This window comes from Carettochelys insculpta, chromosome 2 (assembly GCF_033958435.1).
Source record: "Carettochelys insculpta isolate YL-2023 chromosome 2, ASM3395843v1, whole genome shotgun sequence".
Classification (NCBI taxonomy): domain Eukaryota; kingdom Metazoa; phylum Chordata; order Testudines; family Carettochelyidae; genus Carettochelys; species Carettochelys insculpta.
This window is the reverse complement of record NC_134138.1, coordinates 128,546,992-128,569,585: the sequence shown is the minus strand read 5'-3', so window position 1 is coordinate 128,569,585 and position 22,594 is coordinate 128,546,992. Positions and strand designations below refer to the sequence as shown.

General features: G+C 58.6%; 6 non-coding genes across 6 annotated transcripts; all 6 read right to left on the bottom strand.

The window, feature by feature from the left end:
- Positions 1-2,138: 2,138 nt before the first annotated feature.
- On the bottom strand, positions 2,139-2,227 carry TRNAY-GUA (transfer RNA tyrosine (anticodon GUA)). The gene is given in 2 exon segments: positions 2,139-2,174; positions 2,191-2,227. It is a non-coding gene; the product is annotated as a tRNA-Tyr (tRNA).
- A 3,875-nt stretch (positions 2,228-6,102) lies between these two features.
- TRNAY-GUA (transfer RNA tyrosine (anticodon GUA)) lies at positions 6,103-6,191 on the bottom strand. Its single transcript is given in 2 exon segments — positions 6,103-6,138; positions 6,155-6,191. It is a non-coding gene; the product is annotated as a tRNA-Tyr (tRNA).
- A 3,875-nt stretch (positions 6,192-10,066) lies between these two features.
- Positions 10,067-10,155, bottom strand: TRNAY-GUA (transfer RNA tyrosine (anticodon GUA)). Its single transcript is given in 2 exon segments — positions 10,067-10,102; positions 10,119-10,155. It is a non-coding gene; the product is annotated as a tRNA-Tyr (tRNA).
- Positions 10,156-14,030: 3,875 nt separating this feature from the next.
- Positions 14,031-14,119, bottom strand: TRNAY-GUA (transfer RNA tyrosine (anticodon GUA)). The gene is given in 2 exon segments: positions 14,031-14,066; positions 14,083-14,119. It is a non-coding gene; the product is annotated as a tRNA-Tyr (tRNA).
- Positions 14,120-17,994: 3,875 nt separating this feature from the next.
- Positions 17,995-18,083, bottom strand: TRNAY-GUA (transfer RNA tyrosine (anticodon GUA)). The gene is given in 2 exon segments: positions 17,995-18,030; positions 18,047-18,083. It is a non-coding gene; the product is annotated as a tRNA-Tyr (tRNA).
- Positions 18,084-21,958: 3,875 nt separating this feature from the next.
- Positions 21,959-22,047, bottom strand: TRNAY-GUA (transfer RNA tyrosine (anticodon GUA)). Its single transcript is given in 2 exon segments — positions 21,959-21,994; positions 22,011-22,047. It is a non-coding gene; the product is annotated as a tRNA-Tyr (tRNA).
- Between the last annotated feature and the right edge of the window lie 547 nt (positions 22,048-22,594).

The following is a 22,594-nucleotide window of genomic DNA, read 5'->3' as shown; positions in this document are numbered from 1 at the left end:
TCATGCTTGCTTTGCAGCTGCCCATCCAGCAGCGGTGAAAGGTGGGGTGTCCTGTGGATGATGATGGGGGCGAGTGTGCAAGGCTGACGGTTGGGCAAAGCTGCGGCGTGCAGGGCTGGCCGTTCCCCCTGCCGGTCCATCAGTGCAGTGCCTGGTGTGTGCCAGCAGGCTCCTCATCCCTGCCCCGTTTCCAAGCAGCAGTGGTGAGTGTGGAGAGGAGGTGGCCGGTTATGTGGCACCTGTGCTGCCCGCCCACCTGATGTTTACATGCTCTTCCTCTCCAGCTGTGTCCCATCCCTGCTGCTCATCCACATCCTCCCCAGGCGTCTGCAGCAGGATGCGTTCTGCGCCCAGCGCTTGTGCAGAGGATCAGCCCCCGTTCGGAGCAATCAGTTAACCACTAGTCGGGCAGGCTGGCAGGCAGGCAGACCCTTTCCTTTCCCCCACTGCCTCTGCCGGCGTGGTGAAGAGCTGAAGACCCGCTGGCCTGAGGGGGCTGTCCAGGAAGAGCCAATCTCTGCACGCGCCAGAGCCTAGCCACAGGAAGAGTCTGTGCTCCTCGGCTAAGCTCTGGAGCGCTGGGAGCTCTTTGCAGCCTGTTCACGCTCCGCCTCCACAGGCTTTGCGGTAGCCCCCCGGGCAGGGTCTTAGCACCCACTTCATGTGCCAGCCCTGCCTAAGTCTTGCCCCCAGGAAGTTGAGGACTTCTCTGTGTCCGAGGCATCCTCCCCTGCTGAGCCACCTCTGTGGACAGGTGCACTGCAGACTCTGTAGGCAGGCTCCCCCGCAGGGCCGTGATGCACAGTTCACCGCGTGTGCTTAACCCCTGCCTGTGCACCGTGTGGCCAGGGGACAAGAGGTGGCTGGGTTATGTCGGTGGCCAGCAGCATCTTGGAGAGGATAGCTGCCTTTCTACGGGCAGGAAGGGACCGGCTGGTTCCGGCCACAGGCTAGCGGGAGGAGGGAGAGTAAGGGGAAGAGACGACCTCTTGAAAGCCGTGAGCCGAGTCATGCCTGTCGTCCCCCTCCGCCCGCCTGCATCTGGAAGCCCTCCCCTGTTGCCTTAACTCCCGCGCAGTGGAAGAAGGCTACGGCTGGCCATGTTGTGGTGTGAACCTTGACAGAAATCTGGGGAGAGAGGCCTGTGACCCTACGTGCCGCCCACATGTTGTCTCAAGAAGACGCAGCACCAGGTCCTAGAGAGGCGGGTCTGTCCTGGGAGCCCAGGTGGGCATGGAGGGTGAAGAGCACTGGACAGGGAGGGTTGGGTCAGGCCAGTCGGCGAGCCGCATCTTGATGTGCGAGAGGTGTACGGGAGTGCGTGTGTGTTTGTATGCGTGTGTGAGGCCCCTCCCTGCGCCAGCCGTAGAGATCAGAAGGTAAAGAAAGAGGCTCCAGCTGCTCAGCTTTTCTTTTTAATAGGGTCTCGGTGAACTCGATGTTAATTTGAACTTTTGTACCGCATAGTACTGCTTGCTGTTGAACTTGCTTGATTAGAAGTAACTGGAGCAGGTGTCCCATATTCAGCAGAGGGAAATACGGTCACGCTAGTGTTATGTGGAAGGCGCCCTGCCAGCAGGGGGCTAAATGGTACTTGTGAGGCCCGAGGTCGACAGCTGGATGCGTAGGCAGGGAGCGCGGGAGGTGAAGAAAAGGAAGTGTGCCGATCAAGCGATAAACAGTGGCCTTGGTATTTGGAAGCAGGTGTGGTGGATGAAAGTAGTAGGAAGTGGTGCTTCCAATAGAGCACATTACCAGCGGCCAGCCTTGCACGCGCGGAGTCAAACATGGCAGTGGCCAGCAGGGGAGCTCTAAGGCCTTGTCCACGCTCAGTCCCCACCTCCAATGGAACCTACGGAAGCTCAGCTGCGCAAATGGCGTAGCTGAGGTCGGCGTACTTGCCGCCCTATGGTGTGTGCAGTAAGGCCAGCGGGGGCTGCTCTCCCATTGACTCTGGCTAGTTTTCTCACCCTGGTGGAGTATCGGAGGCGACGGGAGAGCGCTCGGAGATCAATTTATCGCGCCTAAGGAAACGGGATAAATCCAGCGCCGGCAGAGCGATCGCTGCAGCGTCGATCCACCGCGCGATGAAGAGAAGGCCTAAAGAAGAGGCTGTACTGACGGAAACAAAAGCCCACTCCTTCGAGCCGGAGTTGAACCAGCGACCTAAGGATAGCCAAGGAAAGAAGACTACAGTCCTCCGCTCTACCAGCTGAGCTATCGAAGGAGCCCAGCAAGGAGGCTGTCCAAGTGACTCAAAGTGCCAGGGAGGAAGAAGTCCCTCTGGCACTAAGAGCTAATTATAGGCTTGCCTGTGCCCCGCCCTCGGACAGGAACGAGCCACAGACACGTAGCTCTCCCATCCTCATGGCTGCCTCAGCTGTGGGCAGCTGCCTAGGAAGAAGGGAAGCCAAGGGTGGGTGACGCCAGCCCTGCCTGCTGGCTGGGATACCGCAACTTCTTGCCCCGGCCCTCGCTGACCCGCAAGGGCCCTGAGATCGTCTCGAGCAGGCGCAGCACACTGTACGCACCGCCCCACCCCTCCGCGCCCCCCATTCTGGCGCAGAAGAGGGAAGTAGGAGCAACGGCAAACGTGTCTGACGCCGGATCCTTCTGCCCGGCTCGAAAGGACGCTTGAAGTCATGACATTTTTTCAGTCCATTGCCCTTCGCCTTCCTGTGTGACCGACACATTCCTGCTTTCACAGCTGACTCGGCTTCCCAGGCCTCTACCTGAGGACAACACACACAAGGAGCCTTTGAAATGATAAGAACTCAGGCTTGCGCTCTCCTGGAAGGGAAGCTGCTCCTTTTACTCCCTCCGAGCAGAATCCTCACCCTAAAGCGTCCGGCAGCGCCCCGTTCTGCACAGTCATAAGTCTGTGACGGATGTGGGTGGAGAAGAAAGACACGGCTGTTTGGAGGATGCAGGCATCCATCCTGCTACTTCTCACATGCACAGCGAGCACAGTAGCATTTGAGCTCATCCCCCATGCCTTTTCTGTTGCTTCCTTCCCCTCTCCGACACAAACTGTCAACTCAGCGCAAACCCCTGTCCGCACATCTCTTCGCACCCCTAAAAAGATTGCCTTTGGCCTTGCAGAGCACTTGGGACATGACCTGCACCCAACGCGGACAGGTGACGCGGCAAACTACCCCGCTCCCTTTCTTGTGTGTAAACAAAATACGTCTTTCCTGAGCCCATCAGAGAAATTCAAGCATGCCCCCTGCCTTGCGGACCCACACATCCCTAGCGCCTGATATCGTGACCGCAAGAAGAAGAAAAGCAGGCAAGTAAAGGGGACGCGTCGCCTCCCTGCCCGCCTGTTGGGGGCGCGGGCCAAGAAAAGCAAAGGTTCACGCTGTCTGCGGAGAACCCTGCAGGTCCTTCTGAGAAATTCCACCAGATTCGGATGGTAGCAGTTCTGCGCCAGAAGCCTGTTACGTGCTATGTGCAGTCACGCTTGCCTAAAGAAATCGCAGCTCTCCAAATGTGATGGACCAAAGGCCCAAGGTGACAGAAATGGAACTGCTCGCTCACGCTGCTCCTTGAACTGTGCTCTACGACGCTGAGGAAGGACGGCCGAAAAGTGAGCAAACCGCAGAAACGCGGACGTTGCTTCTCCGTCAAACGTAAGAGCCCGCCATCAGCACCGGAGACGCTCGTTTGACCTCGAAGGAGAAGGGACTGTCGGGGACGGAAGGGCCGTTTCTACTCCCCCTGTGTTCCCCTCCTGCTTGCCACCTGAAAGAAAGTCCTCCCCGGCGCATCTGCCCCCTAGCATCCGCTCCTGCAAAGGGAGCTTTGGGAGTTACGTGCGGACACTGTGTTTTAGCTAGGGTGACCAGATACCGCGTTTTGAAAGGGTCGGTCCTGCATGTGAGCCGTCCTGCGGGTGTCCCGACTTGCCCTGTATTTTCTGTCTCTCCCCTTCCATGTGTACACGTGAGTCCTAATGCTGGCCTCATGCTTGCTTTGCAGCTGCCCATCCAGCAGCGGTGAAAGGTGGGGTGTCCTGTGGATGATGATGGGGGCGAGTGTGCAAGGCTGACGGTTGGGCAAAGCTGCGGCGTGCAGGGCTGGCCGTTCCCCCTGCCGGTCCATCAGTGCAGTGCCTGGTGTGTGCCAGCAGGCTCCTCATCCCTGCCCCGTTTCCAAGCAGCAGTGGTGAGTGTGGAGAGGAGGTGGCCGGTTATGTGGCACCTGTGCTGCCCGCCCACCTGATGTTTACATGCTCTTCCTCTCCAGCTGTGTCCCATCCCTGCTGCTCATCCACATCCTCCCCAGGCGTCTGCAGCAGGATGCGTTCTGCGCCCAGCGCTTGTGCAGAGGATCAGCCCCCGTTCGGAGCAATCAGTTAACCACTAGTCGGGCAGGCTGGCAGGCAGGCAGACCCTTTCCTTTCCCCCACTGCCTCTGCCGGCGTGGTGAAGAGCTGAAGACCCGCTGGCCTGAGGGGGCTGTCCAGGAAGAGCCAATCTCTGCACGCGCCAGAGCCTAGCCACAGGAAGAGTCTGTGCTCCTCGGCTAAGCTCTGGAGCGCTGGGAGCTCTTTGCAGCCTGTTCACGCTCCGCCTCCACAGGCTTTGCGGTAGCCCCCCGGGCAGGGTCTTAGCACCCACTTCATGTGCCAGCCCTGCCTAAGTCTTGCCCCCAGGAAGTTGAGGACTTCTCTGTGTCCGAGGCATCCTCCCCTGCTGAGCCACCTCTGTGGACAGGTGCACTGCAGACTCTGTAGGCAGGCTCCCCCGCAGGGCCGTGATGCACAGTTCACCGCGTGTGCTTAACCCCTGCCTGTGCACCGTGTGGCCAGGGGACAAGAGGTGGCTGGGTTATGTCGGTGGCCAGCAGCATCTTGGAGAGGATAGCTGCCTTTCTACGGGCAGGAAGGGACCGGCTGGTTCCGGCCACAGGCTAGCGGGAGGAGGGAGAGTAAGGGGAAGAGACGACCTCTTGAAAGCCGTGAGCCGAGTCATGCCTGTCGTCCCCCTCCGCCCGCCTGCATCTGGAAGCCCTCCCCTGTTGCCTTAACTCCCGCGCAGTGGAAGAAGGCTACGGCTGGCCATGTTGTGGTGTGAACCTTGACAGAAATCTGGGGAGAGAGGCCTGTGACCCTACGTGCCGCCCACATGTTGTCTCAAGAAGACGCAGCACCAGGTCCTAGAGAGGCGGGTCTGTCCTGGGAGCCCAGGTGGGCATGGAGGGTGAAGAGCACTGGACAGGGAGGGTTGGGTCAGGCCAGTCGGCGAGCCGCATCTTGATGTGCGAGAGGTGTACGGGAGTGCGTGTGTGTTTGTATGCGTGTGTGAGGCCCCTCCCTGCGCCAGCCGTAGAGATCAGAAGGTAAAGAAAGAGGCTCCAGCTGCTCAGCTTTTCTTTTTAATAGGGTCTCGGTGAACTCGATGTTAATTTGAACTTTTGTACCGCATAGTACTGCTTGCTGTTGAACTTGCTTGATTAGAAGTAACTGGAGCAGGTGTCCCATATTCAGCAGAGGGAAATACGGTCACGCTAGTGTTATGTGGAAGGCGCCCTGCCAGCAGGGGGCTAAATGGTACTTGTGAGGCCCGAGGTCGACAGCTGGATGCGTAGGCAGGGAGCGCGGGAGGTGAAGAAAAGGAAGTGTGCCGATCAAGCGATAAACAGTGGCCTTGGTATTTGGAAGCAGGTGTGGTGGATGAAAGTAGTAGGAAGTGGTGCTTCCAATAGAGCACATTACCAGCGGCCAGCCTTGCACGCGCGGAGTCAAACATGGCAGTGGCCAGCAGGGGAGCTCTAAGGCCTTGTCCACGCTCAGTCCCCACCTCCAATGGAACCTACGGAAGCTCAGCTGCGCAAATGGCGTAGCTGAGGTCGGCGTACTTGCCGCCCTATGGTGTGTGCAGTAAGGCCAGCGGGGGCTGCTCTCCCATTGACTCTGGCTAGTTTTCTCACCCTGGTGGAGTATCGGAGGCGACGGGAGAGCGCTCGGAGATCAATTTATCGCGCCTAAGGAAACGGGATAAATCCAGCGCCGGCAGAGCGATCGCTGCAGCGTCGATCCACCGCGCGATGAAGAGAAGGCCTAAAGAAGAGGCTGTACTGACGGAAACAAAAGCCCACTCCTTCGAGCCGGAGTTGAACCAGCGACCTAAGGATAGCCAAGGAAAGAAGACTACAGTCCTCCGCTCTACCAGCTGAGCTATCGAAGGAGCCCAGCAAGGAGGCTGTCCAAGTGACTCAAAGTGCCAGGGAGGAAGAAGTCCCTCTGGCACTAAGAGCTAATTATAGGCTTGCCTGTGCCCCGCCCTCGGACAGGAACGAGCCACAGACACGTAGCTCTCCCATCCTCATGGCTGCCTCAGCTGTGGGCAGCTGCCTAGGAAGAAGGGAAGCCAAGGGTGGGTGACGCCAGCCCTGCCTGCTGGCTGGGATACCGCAACTTCTTGCCCCGGCCCTCGCTGACCCGCAAGGGCCCTGAGATCGTCTCGAGCAGGCGCAGCACACTGTACGCACCGCCCCACCCCTCCGCGCCCCCCATTCTGGCGCAGAAGAGGGAAGTAGGAGCAACGGCAAACGTGTCTGACGCCGGATCCTTCTGCCCGGCTCGAAAGGACGCTTGAAGTCATGACATTTTTTCAGTCCATTGCCCTTCGCCTTCCTGTGTGACCGACACATTCCTGCTTTCACAGCTGACTCGGCTTCCCAGGCCTCTACCTGAGGACAACACACACAAGGAGCCTTTGAAATGATAAGAACTCAGGCTTGCGCTCTCCTGGAAGGGAAGCTGCTCCTTTTACTCCCTCCGAGCAGAATCCTCACCCTAAAGCGTCCGGCAGCGCCCCGTTCTGCACAGTCATAAGTCTGTGACGGATGTGGGTGGAGAAGAAAGACACGGCTGTTTGGAGGATGCAGGCATCCATCCTGCTACTTCTCACATGCACAGCGAGCACAGTAGCATTTGAGCTCATCCCCCATGCCTTTTCTGTTGCTTCCTTCCCCTCTCCGACACAAACTGTCAACTCAGCGCAAACCCCTGTCCGCACATCTCTTCGCACCCCTAAAAAGATTGCCTTTGGCCTTGCAGAGCACTTGGGACATGACCTGCACCCAACGCGGACAGGTGACGCGGCAAACTACCCCGCTCCCTTTCTTGTGTGTAAACAAAATACGTCTTTCCTGAGCCCATCAGAGAAATTCAAGCATGCCCCCTGCCTTGCGGACCCACACATCCCTAGCGCCTGATATCGTGACCGCAAGAAGAAGAAAAGCAGGCAAGTAAAGGGGACGCGTCGCCTCCCTGCCCGCCTGTTGGGGGCGCGGGCCAAGAAAAGCAAAGGTTCACGCTGTCTGCGGAGAACCCTGCAGGTCCTTCTGAGAAATTCCACCAGATTCGGATGGTAGCAGTTCTGCGCCAGAAGCCTGTTACGTGCTATGTGCAGTCACGCTTGCCTAAAGAAATCGCAGCTCTCCAAATGTGATGGACCAAAGGCCCAAGGTGACAGAAATGGAACTGCTCGCTCACGCTGCTCCTTGAACTGTGCTCTACGACGCTGAGGAAGGACGGCCGAAAAGTGAGCAAACCGCAGAAACGCGGACGTTGCTTCTCCGTCAAACGTAAGAGCCCACCATCAGCACCGGAGACGCTCGTTTGACCTCGAAGGAGAAGGGACTGTCGGGGACGGAAGGGCCGTTTCTACTCCCCCTGTGTTCCCCTCCTGCTTGCCACCTGAAAGAAAGTCCTCCCCGGCGCATCTGCCCCCTAGCATCCGCTCCTGCAAAGGGAGCTTTGGGAGTTACGTGCGGACACTGTGTTTTAGCTAGGGTGACCAGATACCGCGTTTTGAAAGGGTCGGTCCTGCATGTGAGCCGTCCTGCGGGTGTCCCGACTTGCCCTGTATTTTCTGTCTCTCCCCTTCCATGTGTACACGTGAGTCCTAATGCTGGCCTCATGCTTGCTTTGCAGCTGCCCATCCAGCAGCGGTGAAAGGTGGGGTGTCCTGTGGATGATGATGGGGGCGAGTGTGCAAGGCTGACGGTTGGGCAAAGCTGCGGCGTGCAGGGCTGGCCGTTCCCCCTGCCGGTCCATCAGTGCAGTGCCTGGTGTGTGCCAGCAGGCTCCTCATCCCTGCCCCGTTTCCAAGCAGCAGTGGTGAGTGTGGAGAGGAGGTGGCCGGTTATGTGGCACCTGTGCTGCCCGCCCACCTGATGTTTACATGCTCTTCCTCTCCAGCTGTGTCCCATCCCTGCTGCTCATCCACATCCTCCCCAGGCGTCTGCAGCAGGATGCGTTCTGCGCCCAGCGCTTGTGCAGAGGATCAGCCCCCGTTCGGAGCAATCAGTTAACCACTAGTCGGGCAGGCTGGCAGGCAGGCAGACCCTTTCCTTTCCCCCACTGCCTCTGCCGGCGTGGTGAAGAGCTGAAGACCCGCTGGCCTGAGGGGGCTGTCCAGGAAGAGCCAATCTCTGCACGCGCCAGAGCCTAGCCACAGGAAGAGTCTGTGCTCCTCGGCTAAGCTCTGGAGCGCTGGGAGCTCTTTGCAGCCTGTTCACGCTCCGCCTCCACAGGCTTTGCGGTAGCCCCCCGGGCAGGGTCTTAGCACCCACTTCATGTGCCAGCCCTGCCTAAGTCTTGCCCCCAGGAAGTTGAGGACTTCTCTGTGTCCGAGGCATCCTCCCCTGCTGAGCCACCTCTGTGGACAGGTGCACTGCAGACTCTGTAGGCAGGCTCCCCCGCAGGGCCGTGATGCACAGTTCACCGCGTGTGCTTAACCCCTGCCTGTGCACCGTGTGGCCAGGGGACAAGAGGTGGCTGGGTTATGTCGGTGGCCAGCAGCATCTTGGAGAGGATAGCTGCCTTTCTACGGGCAGGAAGGGACCGGCTGGTTCCGGCCACAGGCTAGCGGGAGGAGGGAGAGTAAGGGGAAGAGACGACCTCTTGAAAGCCGTGAGCCGAGTCATGCCTGTCGTCCCCCTCCGCCCGCCTGCATCTGGAAGCCCTCCCCTGTTGCCTTAACTCCCGCGCAGTGGAAGAAGGCTACGGCTGGCCATGTTGTGGTGTGAACCTTGACAGAAATCTGGGGAGAGAGGCCTGTGACCCTACGTGCCGCCCACATGTTGTCTCAAGAAGACGCAGCACCAGGTCCTAGAGAGGCGGGTCTGTCCTGGGAGCCCAGGTGGGCATGGAGGGTGAAGAGCACTGGACAGGGAGGGTTGGGTCAGGCCAGTCGGCGAGCCGCATCTTGATGTGCGAGAGGTGTACGGGAGTGCGTGTGTGTTTGTATGCGTGTGTGAGGCCCCTCCCTGCGCCAGCCGTAGAGATCAGAAGGTAAAGAAAGAGGCTCCAGCTGCTCAGCTTTTCTTTTTAATAGGGTCTCGGTGAACTCGATGTTAATTTGAACTTTTGTACCGCATAGTACTGCTTGCTGTTGAACTTGCTTGATTAGAAGTAACTGGAGCAGGTGTCCCATATTCAGCAGAGGGAAATACGGTCACGCTAGTGTTATGTGGAAGGCGCCCTGCCAGCAGGGGGCTAAATGGTACTTGTGAGGCCCGAGGTCGACAGCTGGATGCGTAGGCAGGGAGCGCGGGAGGTGAAGAAAAGGAAGTGTGCCGATCAAGCGATAAACAGTGGCCTTGGTATTTGGAAGCAGGTGTGGTGGATGAAAGTAGTAGGAAGTGGTGCTTCCAATAGAGCACATTACCAGCGGCCAGCCTTGCACGCGCGGAGTCAAACATGGCAGTGGCCAGCAGGGGAGCTCTAAGGCCTTGTCCACGCTCAGTCCCCACCTCCAATGGAACCTACGGAAGCTCAGCTGCGCAAATGGCGTAGCTGAGGTCGGCGTACTTGCCGCCCTATGGTGTGTGCAGTAAGGCCAGCGGGGGCTGCTCTCCCATTGACTCTGGCTAGTTTTCTCACCCTGGTGGAGTATCGGAGGCGACGGGAGAGCGCTCGGAGATCAATTTATCGCGCCTAAGGAAACGGGATAAATCCAGCGCCGGCAGAGCGATCGCTGCAGCGTCGATCCACCGCGCGATGAAGAGAAGGCCTAAAGAAGAGGCTGTACTGACGGAAACAAAAGCCCACTCCTTCGAGCCGGAGTTGAACCAGCGACCTAAGGATAGCCAAGGAAAGAAGACTACAGTCCTCCGCTCTACCAGCTGAGCTATCGAAGGAGCCCAGCAAGGAGGCTGTCCAAGTGACTCAAAGTGCCAGGGAGGAAGAAGTCCCTCTGGCACTAAGAGCTAATTATAGGCTTGCCTGTGCCCCGCCCTCGGACAGGAACGAGCCACAGACACGTAGCTCTCCCATCCTCATGGCTGCCTCAGCTGTGGGCAGCTGCCTAGGAAGAAGGGAAGCCAAGGGTGGGTGACGCCAGCCCTGCCTGCTGGCTGGGATACCGCAACTTCTTGCCCCGGCCCTCGCTGACCCGCAAGGGCCCTGAGATCGTCTCGAGCAGGCGCAGCACACTGTACGCACCGCCCCACCCCTCCGCGCCCCCCATTCTGGCGCAGAAGAGGGAAGTAGGAGCAACGGCAAACGTGTCTGACGCCGGATCCTTCTGCCCGGCTCGAAAGGACGCTTGAAGTCATGACATTTTTTCAGTCCATTGCCCTTCGCCTTCCTGTGTGACCGACACATTCCTGCTTTCACAGCTGACTCGGCTTCCCAGGCCTCTACCTGAGGACAACACACACAAGGAGCCTTTGAAATGATAAGAACTCAGGCTTGCGCTCTCCTGGAAGGGAAGCTGCTCCTTTTACTCCCTCCGAGCAGAATCCTCACCCTAAAGCGTCCGGCAGCGCCCCGTTCTGCACAGTCATAAGTCTGTGACGGATGTGGGTGGAGAAGAAAGACACGGCTGTTTGGAGGATGCAGGCATCCATCCTGCTACTTCTCACATGCACAGCGAGCACAGTAGCATTTGAGCTCATCCCCCATGCCTTTTCTGTTGCTTCCTTCCCCTCTCCGACACAAACTGTCAACTCAGCGCAAACCCCTGTCCGCACATCTCTTCGCACCCCTAAAAAGATTGCCTTTGGCCTTGCAGAGCACTTGGGACATGACCTGCACCCAACGCGGACAGGTGACGCGGCAAACTACCCCGCTCCCTTTCTTGTGTGTAAACAAAATACGTCTTTCCTGAGCCCATCAGAGAAATTCAAGCATGCCCCCTGCCTTGCGGACCCACACATCCCTAGCGCCTGATATCGTGACCGCAAGAAGAAGAAAAGCAGGCAAGTAAAGGGGACGCGTCGCCTCCCTGCCCGCCTGTTGGGGGCGCGGGCCAAGAAAAGCAAAGGTTCACGCTGTCTGCGGAGAACCCTGCAGGTCCTTCTGAGAAATTCCACCAGATTCGGATGGTAGCAGTTCTGCGCCAGAAGCCTGTTACGTGCTATGTGCAGTCACGCTTGCCTAAAGAAATCGCAGCTCTCCAAATGTGATGGACCAAAGGCCCAAGGTGACAGAAATGGAACTGCTCGCTCACGCTGCTCCTTGAACTGTGCTCTACGACGCTGAGGAAGGACGGCCGAAAAGTGAGCAAACCGCAGAAACGCGGACGTTGCTTCTCCGTCAAACGTAAGAGCCCGCCATCAGCACCGGAGACGCTCGTTTGACCTCGAAGGAGAAGGGACTGTCGGGGACGGAAGGGCCGTTTCTACTCCCCCTGTGTTCCCCTCCTGCTTGCCACCTGAAAGAAAGTCCTCCCCGGCGCATCTGCCCCCTAGCATCCGCTCCTGCAAAGGGAGCTTTGGGAGTTACGTGCGGACACTGTGTTTTAGCTAGGGTGACCAGATACCGCGTTTTGAAAGGGTCGGTCCTGCATGTGAGCCGTCCTGCGGGTGTCCCGACTTGCCCTGTATTTTCTGTCTCTCCCCTTCCATGTGTACACGTGAGTCCTAATGCTGGCCTCATGCTTGCTTTGCAGCTGCCCATCCAGCAGCGGTGAAAGGTGGGGTGTCCTGTGGATGATGATGGGGGCGAGTGTGCAAGGCTGACGGTTGGGCAAAGCTGCGGCGTGCAGGGCTGGCCGTTCCCCCTGCCGGTCCATCAGTGCAGTGCCTGGTGTGTGCCAGCAGGCTCCTCATCCCTGCCCCGTTTCCAAGCAGCAGTGGTGAGTGTGGAGAGGAGGTGGCCGGTTATGTGGCACCTGTGCTGCCCGCCCACCTGATGTTTACATGCTCTTCCTCTCCAGCTGTGTCCCATCCCTGCTGCTCATCCACATCCTCCCCAGGCGTCTGCAGCAGGATGCGTTCTGCGCCCAGCGCTTGTGCAGAGGATCAGCCCCCGTTCGGAGCAATCAGTTAACCACTAGTCGGGCAGGCTGGCAGGCAGGCAGACCCTTTCCTTTCCCCCACTGCCTCTGCCGGCGTGGTGAAGAGCTGAAGACCCGCTGGCCTGAGGGGGCTGTCCAGGAAGAGCCAATCTCTGCACGCGCCAGAGCCTAGCCACAGGAAGAGTCTGTGCTCCTCGGCTAAGCTCTGGAGCGCTGGGAGCTCTTTGCAGCCTGTTCACGCTCCGCCTCCACAGGCTTTGCGGTAGCCCCCCGGGCAGGGTCTTAGCACCCACTTCATGTGCCAGCCCTGCCTAAGTCTTGCCCCCAGGAAGTTGAGGACTTCTCTGTGTCCGAGGCATCCTCCCCTGCTGAGCCACCTCTGTGGACAGGTGCACTGCAGACTCTGTAGGCAGGCTCCCCCGCAGGGCCGTGATGCACAGTTCACCGCGTGTGCTTAACCCCTGCCTGTGCACCGTGTGGCCAGGGGACAAGAGGTGGCTGGGTTATGTCGGTGGCCAGCAGCATCTTGGAGAGGATAGCTGCCTTTCTACGGGCAGGAAGGGACCGGCTGGTTCCGGCCACAGGCTAGCGGGAGGAGGGAGAGTAAGGGGAAGAGACGACCTCTTGAAAGCCGTGAGCCGAGTCATGCCTGTCGTCCCCCTCCGCCCGCCTGCATCTGGAAGCCCTCCCCTGTTGCCTTAACTCCCGCGCAGTGGAAGAAGGCTACGGCTGGCCATGTTGTGGTGTGAACCTTGACAGAAATCTGGGGAGAGAGGCCTGTGACCCTACGTGCCGCCCACATGTTGTCTCAAGAAGACGCAGCACCAGGTCCTAGAGAGGCGGGTCTGTCCTGGGAGCCCAGGTGGGCATGGAGGGTGAAGAGCACTGGACAGGGAGGGTTGGGTCAGGCCAGTCGGCGAGCCGCATCTTGATGTGCGAGAGGTGTACGGGAGTGCGTGTGTGTTTGTATGCGTGTGTGAGGCCCCTCCCTGCGCCAGCCGTAGAGATCAGAAGGTAAAGAAAGAGGCTCCAGCTGCTCAGCTTTTCTTTTTAATAGGGTCTCGGTGAACTCGATGTTAATTTGAACTTTTGTACCGCATAGTACTGCTTGCTGTTGAACTTGCTTGATTAGAAGTAACTGGAGCAGGTGTCCCATATTCAGCAGAGGGAAATACGGTCACGCTAGTGTTATGTGGAAGGCGCCCTGCCAGCAGGGGGCTAAATGGTACTTGTGAGGCCCGAGGTCGACAGCTGGATGCGTAGGCAGGGAGCGCGGGAGGTGAAGAAAAGGAAGTGTGCCGATCAAGCGATAAACAGTGGCCTTGGTATTTGGAAGCAGGTGTGGTGGATGAAAGTAGTAGGAAGTGGTGCTTCCAATAGAGCACATTACCAGCGGCCAGCCTTGCACGCGCGGAGTCAAACATGGCAGTGGCCAGCAGGGGAGCTCTAAGGCCTTGTCCACGCTCAGTCCCCACCTCCAATGGAACCTACGGAAGCTCAGCTGCGCAAATGGCGTAGCTGAGGTCGGCGTACTTGCCGCCCTATGGTGTGTGCAGTAAGGCCAGCGGGGGCTGCTCTCCCATTGACTCTGGCTAGTTTTCTCACCCTGGTGGAGTATCGGAGGCGACGGGAGAGCGCTCGGAGATCAATTTATCGCGCCTAAGGAAACGGGATAAATCCAGCGCCGGCAGAGCGATCGCTGCAGCGTCGATCCACCGCGCGATGAAGAGAAGGCCTAAAGAAGAGGCTGTACTGACGGAAACAAAAGCCCACTCCTTCGAGCCGGAGTTGAACCAGCGACCTAAGGATAGCCAAGGAAAGAAGACTACAGTCCTCCGCTCTACCAGCTGAGCTATCGAAGGAGCCCAGCAAGGAGGCTGTCCAAGTGACTCAAAGTGCCAGGGAGGAAGAAGTCCCTCTGGCACTAAGAGCTAATTATAGGCTTGCCTGTGCCCCGCCCTCGGACAGGAACGAGCCACAGACACGTAGCTCTCCCATCCTCATGGCTGCCTCAGCTGTGGGCAGCTGCCTAGGAAGAAGGGAAGCCAAGGGTGGGTGACGCCAGCCCTGCCTGCTGGCTGGGATACCGCAACTTCTTGCCCCGGCCCTCGCTGACCCGCAAGGGCCCTGAGATCGTCTCGAGCAGGCGCAGCACACTGTACGCACCGCCCCACCCCTCCGCGCCCCCCATTCTGGCGCAGAAGAGGGAAGTAGGAGCAACGGCAAACGTGTCTGACGCCGGATCCTTCTGCCCGGCTCGAAAGGACGCTTGAAGTCATGACATTTTTTCAGTCCATTGCCCTTCGCCTTCCTGTGTGACCGACACATTCCTGCTTTCACAGCTGACTCGGCTTCCCAGGCCTCTACCTGAGGACAACACACACAAGGAGCCTTTGAAATGATAAGAACTCAGGCTTGCGCTCTCCTGGAAGGGAAGCTGCTCCTTTTACTCCCTCCGAGCAGAATCCTCACCCTAAAGCGTCCGGCAGCGCCCCGTTCTGCACAGTCATAAGTCTGTGACGGATGTGGGTGGAGAAGAAAGACACGGCTGTTTGGAGGATGCAGGCATCCATCCTGCTACTTCTCACATGCACAGCGAGCACAGTAGCATTTGAGCTCATCCCCCATGCCTTTTCTGTTGCTTCCTTCCCCTCTCCGACACAAACTGTCAACTCAGCGCAAACCCCTGTCCGCACATCTCTTCGCACCCCTAAAAAGATTGCCTTTGGCCTTGCAGAGCACTTGGGACATGACCTGCACCCAACGCGGACAGGTGACGCGGCAAACTACCCCGCTCCCTTTCTTGTGTGTAAACAAAATACGTCTTTCCTGAGCCCATCAGAGAAATTCAAGCATGCCCCCTGCCTTGCGGACCCACACATCCCTAGCGCCTGATATCGTGACCGCAAGAAGAAGAAAAGCAGGCAAGTAAAGGGGACGCGTCGCCTCCCTGCCCGCCTGTTGGGGGCGCGGGCCAAGAAAAGCAAAGGTTCACGCTGTCTGCGGAGAACCCTGCAGGTCCTTCTGAGAAATTCCACCAGATTCGGATGGTAGCAGTTCTGCGCCAGAAGCCTGTTACGTGCTATGTGCAGTCACGCTTGCCTAAAGAAATCGCAGCTCTCCAAATGTGATGGACCAAAGGCCCAAGGTGACAGAAATGGAACTGCTCGCTCACGCTGCTCCTTGAACTGTGCTCTACGACGCTGAGGAAGGACGGCCGAAAAGTGAGCAAACCGCAGAAACGCGGACGTTGCTTCTCCGTCAAACGTAAGAGCCCGCCATCAGCACCGGAGACGCTCGTTTGACCTCGAAGGAGAAGGGACTGTCGGGGACGGAAGGGCCGTTTCTACTCCCCCTGTGTTCCCCTCCTGCTTGCCACCTGAAAGAAAGTCCTCCCCGGCGCATCTGCCCCCTAGCATCCGCTCCTGCAAAGGGAGCTTTGGGAGTTACGTGCGGACACTGTGTTTTAGCTAGGGTGACCAGATACCGCGTTTTGAAAGGGTCGGTCCTGCATGTGAGCCGTCCTGCGGGTGTCCCGACTTGCCCTGTATTTTCTGTCTCTCCCCTTCCATGTGTACACGTGAGTCCTAATGCTGGCCTCATGCTTGCTTTGCAGCTGCCCATCCAGCAGCGGTGAAAGGTGGGGTGTCCTGTGGATGATGATGGGGGCGAGTGTGCAAGGCTGACGGTTGGGCAAAGCTGCGGCGTGCAGGGCTGGCCGTTCCCCCTGCCGGTCCATCAGTGCAGTGCCTGGTGTGTGCCAGCAGGCTCCTCATCCCTGCCCCGTTTCCAAGCAGCAGTGGTGAGTGTGGAGAGGAGGTGGCCGGTTATGTGGCACCTGTGCTGCCCGCCCACCTGATGTTTACATGCTCTTCCTCTCCAGCTGTGTCCCATCCCTGCTGCTCATCCACATCCTCCCCAGGCGTCTGCAGCAGGATGCGTTCTGCGCCCAGCGCTTGTGCAGAGGATCAGCCCCCGTTCGGAGCAATCAGTTAACCACTAGTCGGGCAGGCTGGCAGGCAGGCAGACCCTTTCCTTTCCCCCACTGCCTCTGCCGGCGTGGTGAAGAGCTGAAGACCCGCTGGCCTGAGGGGGCTGTCCAGGAAGAGCCAATCTCTGCACGCGCCAGAGCCTAGCCACAGGAAGAGTCTGTGCTCCTCGGCTAAGCTCTGGAGCGCTGGGAGCTCTTTGCAGCCTGTTCACGCTCCGCCTCCACAGGCTTTGCGGTAGCCCCCCGGGCAGGGTCTTAGCACCCACTTCATGTGCCAGCCCTGCCTAAGTCTTGCCCCCAGGAAGTTGAGGACTTCTCTGTGTCCGAGGCATCCTCCCCTGCTGAGCCACCTCTGTGGACAGGTGCACTGCAGACTCTGTAGGCAGGCTCCCCCGCAGGGCCGTGATGCACAGTTCACCGCGTGTGCTTAACCCCTGCCTGTGCACCGTGTGGCCAGGGGACAAGAGGTGGCTGGGTTATGTCGGTGGCCAGCAGCATCTTGGAGAGGATAGCTGCCTTTCTACGGGCAGGAAGGGACCGGCTGGTTCCGGCCACAGGCTAGCGGGAGGAGGGAGAGTAAGGGGAAGAGACGACCTCTTGAAAGCCGTGAGCCGAGTCATGCCTGTCGTCCCCCTCCGCCCGCCTGCATCTGGAAGCCCTCCCCTGTTGCCTTAACTCCCGCGCAGTGGAAGAAGGCTACGGCTGGCCATGTTGTGGTGTGAACCTTGACAGAAATCTGGGGAGAGAGGCCTGTGACCCTACGTGCCGCCCACATGTTGTCTCAAGAAGACGCAGCACCAGGTCCTAGAGAGGCGGGTCTGTCCTGGGAGCCCAGGTGGGCATGGAGGGTGAAGAGCACTGGACAGGGAGGGTTGGGTCAGGCCAGTCGGCGAGCCGCATCTTGATGTGCGAGAGGTGTACGGGAGTGCGTGTGTGTTTGTATGCGTGTGTGAGGCCCCTCCCTGCGCCAGCCGTAGAGATCAGAAGGTAAAGAAAGAGGCTCCAGCTGCTCAGCTTTTCTTTTTAATAGGGTCTCGGTGAACTCGATGTTAATTTGAACTTTTGTACCGCATAGTACTGCTTGCTGTTGAACTTGCTTGATTAGAAGTAACTGGAGCAGGTGTCCCATATTCAGCAGAGGGAAATACGGTCACGCTAGTGTTATGTGGAAGGCGCCCTGCCAGCAGGGGGCTAAATGGTACTTGTGAGGCCCGAGGTCGACAGCTGGATGCGTAGGCAGGGAGCGCGGGAGGTGAAGAAAAGGAAGTGTGCCGATCAAGCGATAAACAGTGGCCTTGGTATTTGGAAGCAGGTGTGGTGGATGAAAGTAGTAGGAAGTGGTGCTTCCAATAGAGCACATTACCAGCGGCCAGCCTTGCACGCGCGGAGTCAAACATGGCAGTGGCCAGCAGGGGAGCTCTAAGGCCTTGTCCACGCTCAGTCCCCACCTCCAATGGAACCTACGGAAGCTCAGCTGCGCAAATGGCGTAGCTGAGGTCGGCGTACTTGCCGCCCTATGGTGTGTGCAGTAAGGCCAGCGGGGGCTGCTCTCCCATTGACTCTGGCTAGTTTTCTCACCCTGGTGGAGTATCGGAGGCGACGGGAGAGCGCTCGGAGATCAATTTATCGCGCCTAAGGAAACGGGATAAATCCAGCGCCGGCAGAGCGATCGCTGCAGCGTCGATCCACCGCGCGATGAAGAGAAGGCCTAAAGAAGAGGCTGTACTGACGGAAACAAAAGCCCACTCCTTCGAGCCGGAGTTGAACCAGCGACCTAAGGATAGCCAAGGAAAGAAGACTACAGTCCTCCGCTCTACCAGCTGAGCTATCGAAGGAGCCCAGCAAGGAGGCTGTCCAAGTGACTCAAAGTGCCAGGGAGGAAGAAGTCCCTCTGGCACTAAGAGCTAATTATAGGCTTGCCTGTGCCCCGCCCTCGGACAGGAACGAGCCACAGACACGTAGCTCTCCCATCCTCATGGCTGCCTCAGCTGTGGGCAGCTGCCTAGGAAGAAGGGAAGCCAAGGGTGGGTGACGCCAGCCCTGCCTGCTGGCTGGGATACCGCAACTTCTTGCCCCGGCCCTCGCTGACCCGCAAGGGCCCTGAGATCGTCTCGAGCAGGCGCAGCACACTGTACGCACCGCCCCACCCCTCCGCGCCCCCCATTCTGGCGCAGAAGAGGGAAGTAGGAGCAACGGCAAACGTGTCTGACGCCGGATCCTTCTGCCCGGCTCGAAAGGACGCTTGAAGTCATGACATTTTTTCAGTCCATTGCCCTTCGCCTTCCTGTGTGACCGACACATTCCTGCTTTCACAGCTGACTCGGCTTCCCAGGCCTCTACCTGAGGACAACACACACAAGGAGCCTTTGAAATGATAAGAACTCAGGCTTGCGCTCTCCTGGAAGGGAAGCTGCTCCTTTTACTCCCTCCGAGCAGAATCCTCACCCTAAAGCGTCCGGCAGCGCCCCGTTCTGCACAGTCATAAGTCTGTGACGGATGTGGGTGGAGAAGAAAGACACGGCTGTTTGGAGGATGCAGGCATCCATCCTGCTACTTCTCACATGCACAGCGAGCACAGTAGCATTTGAGCTCATCCCCCATGCCTTTTCTGTTGCTTCCTTCCCCTCTCCGACACAAACTGTCAACTCAGCGCAAACCCCTGTCCGCACATCTCTTCGCACCCCTAAAAAGATTGCCTTTGGCCTTGCAGAGCACTTGGGACATGACCTGCACCCAACGCGGACAGGTGACGCGGCAAACTACCCCGCTCCCTTTCTTGTGTGTAAACAAAATACGTCTTTCCTGAGCCCATCAGAGAAATTCAAGCATGCCCCCTGCCTTGCGGACCCACACATCCCTAGCGCCTGATATCGTGACCGCAAGAAGAAGAAAAGCAGGCAAGTAAAGGGGACGCGTCGCCTCCCTGCCCGCCTGTTGGGGGCGCGGGCCAAGAAAAGCAAAGGTTCACGCTGTCTGCGGAGAACCCTGCAGGTCCTTCTGAGAAATTCCACCAGATTCGGATGGTAGCAGTTCTGCGCCAGAAGCCTGTTACGTGCTATGTGCAGTCACGCTTGCCTAAAGAAATCGCAGCTCTCCAAATGTGATGGACCAAAGGCCCAAGGTGACAGAAATGGAACTGCTCGCTCACGCTGCTCCTTGAACTGTGCTCTACGACGCTGAGGAAGGACGGCCGAAAAGTGAGCAAACCGCAGAAACGCGGACGTTGCTTCTCCGTCAAACGTAAGAGCCCGCCATCAGCACCGGAGACGCTCGTTTGACCTCGAAGGAGAAGGGACTGTCGGGGACGGAAGGGCCGTTTCTACTCCCCCTGTGTTCCCCTCCTGCTTGCCACCTGAAAGAAAGTCCTCCCCGGCGCATCTGCCCCCTAGCATCCGCTCCTGCAAAGGGAGCTTTGGGAGTTACGTGCGGACACTGTGTTTTAGCTAGGGTGACCAGATACCGCGTTTTGAAAGGGTCGGTCCTGCATGTGAGCCGTCCTGCGGGTGTCCCGACTTGCCCTGTATTTTCTGTCTCTCCCCTTCCATGTGTACACGTGAGTCCTAATGCTGGCCTCATGCTTGCTTTGCAGCTGCCCATCCAGCAGCGGTGAAAGGTGGGGTGTCCTGTGGATGATGATGGGGGCGAGTGTGCAAGGCTGACGGTTGGGCAAAGCTGCGGCGTGCAGGGCTGGCCGTTCCCCCTGCCGGTCCATCAGTGCAGTGCCTGGTGTGTGCCAGCAGGCTCCTCATCCCTGCCCCGTTTCCAAGCAGCAGTGGTGAGTGTGGAGAGGAGGTGGCCGGTTATGTGGCACCTGTGCTGCCCGCCCACCTGATGTTTACATGCTCTTCCTCTCCAGCTGTGTCCCATCCCTGCTGCTCATCCACATCCTCCCCAGGCGTCTGCAGCAGGATGCGTTCTGCGCCCAGCGCTTGTGCAGAGGATCAGCCCCCGTTCGGAGCAATCAGTTAACCACTAGTCGGGCAGGCTGGCAGGCAGGCAGACCCTTTCCTTTCCCCCACTGCCTCTGCCGGCGTGGTGAAGAGCTGAAGACCCGCTGGCCTGAGGGGGCTGTCCAGGAAGAGCCAATCTCTGCACGCGCCAGAGCCTAGCCACAGGAAGAGTCTGTGCTCCTCGGCTAAGCTCTGGAGCGCTGGGAGCTCTTTGCAGCCTGTTCACGCTCCGCCTCCACAGGCTTTGCGGTAGCCCCCCGGGCAGGGTCTTAGCACCCACTTCATGTGCCAGCCCTGCCTAAGTCTTGCCCCCAGGAAGTTGAGGACTTCTCTGTGTCCGAGGCATCCTCCCCTGCTGAGCCACCTCTGTGGACAGGTGCACTGCAGACTCTGTAGGCAGGCTCCCCCGCAGGGCCGTGATGCACAGTTCACCGCGTGTGCTTAACCCCTGCCTGTGCACCGTGTGGCCAGGGGACAAGAGGTGGCTGGGTTATGTCGGTGGCCAGCAGCATCTTGGAGAGGATAGCTGCCTTTCTACGGGCAGGAAGGGACCGGCTGGTTCCGGCCACAGGCTAGCGGGAGGAGGGAGAGTAAGGGGAAGAGACGACCTCTTGAAAGCCGTGAGCCGAGTCATGCCTGTCGTCCCCCTCCGCCCGCCTGCATCTGGAAGCCCTCCCCTGTTGCCTTAACTCCCGCGCAGTGGAAGAAGGCTACGGCTGGCCATGTTGTGGTGTGAACCTTGACAGAAATCTGGGGAGAGAGGCCTGTGACCCTACGTGCCGCCCACATGTTGTCTCAAGAAGACGCAGCACCAGGTCCTAGAGAGGCGGGTCTGTCCTGGGAGCCCAGGTGGGCATGGAGGGTGAAGAGCACTGGACAGGGAGGGTTGGGTCAGGCCAGTCGGCGAGCCGCATCTTGATGTGCGAGAGGTGTACGGGAGTGCGTGTGTGTTTGTATGCGTGTGTGAGGCCCCTCCCTGCGCCAGCCGTAGAGATCAGAAGGTAAAGAAAGAGGCTCCAGCTGCTCAGCTTTTCTTTTTAATAGGGTCTCGGTGAACTCGATGTTAATTTGAACTTTTGTACCGCATAGTACTGCTTGCTGTTGAACTTGCTTGATTAGAAGTAACTGGAGCAGGTGTCCCATATTCAGCAGAGGGAAATACGGTCACGCTAGTGTTATGTGGAAGGCGCCCTGCCAGCAGGGGGCTAAATGGTACTTGTGAGGCCCGAGGTCGACAGCTGGATGCGTAGGCAGGGAGCGCGGGAGGTGAAGAAAAGGAAGTGTGCCGATCAAGCGATAAACAGTGGCCTTGGTATTTGGAAGCAGGTGTGGTGGATGAAAGTAGTAGGAAGTGGTGCTTCCAATAGAGCACATTACCAGCGGCCAGCCTTGCACGCGCGGAGTCAAACATGGCAGTGGCCAGCAGGGGAGCTCTAAGGCCTTGTCCACGCTCAGTCCCCACCTCCAATGGAACCTACGGAAGCTCAGCTGCGCAAATGGCGTAGCTGAGGTCGGCGTACTTGCCGCCCTATGGTGTGTGCAGTAAGGCCAGCGGGGGCTGCTCTCCCATTGACTCTGGCTAGTTTTCTCACCCTGGTGGAGTATCGGAGGCGACGGGAGAGCGCTCGGAGATCAATTTATCGCGCCTAAGGAAACGGGATAAATCCAGCGCCGGCAGAGCGATCGCTGCAGCGTTGATCCACCGCGCGATGAAGAGAAGGCCTAAAGAAGAGGCTGTACTGACGGAAACAAAAGCCCACTCCTTCGAGCCGGAGTTGATCCAGCGACCTAAGGATAGCCAAGGAAAGAAGACTACAGTCCTCCACTCTACCAGCTGAGCTATCGAAGGAGCCCAGCAAGGAGGCTGTCCAAGTGACTCAAAGTGCCAGGGAGGAAGAAGTCCCTCTGGCACTAAGAGCTAATTATAGGCTTGCCTGTGCCCCACCCTCGGACAGGAACGAGCCACAGACACGTAGCTCTCCCTTCCTCATGGCTGCCTCAGCTGTGGGCAGCTGCCTAGGAAGAAGGGAAGCCAAGGGTGGGTGACGCCAGCCCTGCCTGCTGGCTGGGATACCGCAACTTCTTGCCCCGGCCCTCGCTGACCCGCAAGGGCCCTGAGATCGTCTCGAGCAGGCGCAGCACACTGTACGCACCGCCCCACCCCTCCGCGCCCCCCATTCTGGCGCAGAAGAGGGAAGTAGGAGCAACGGCAAACGTGTCTGACGCCGGATCCTTCTGCCCGGCTCGAAAGGACGCTTGAAGTCATGACATTTTTTCAGTCCATTGCCCTTCGCCTTCCTGTGTGACCGACACATTCCTGCTTTCACAGCTGACTCGGCTTCCCAGGCCTCTACCTGAGGACAACACACACAAGGAGCCTTTGAAATGATAAGAAC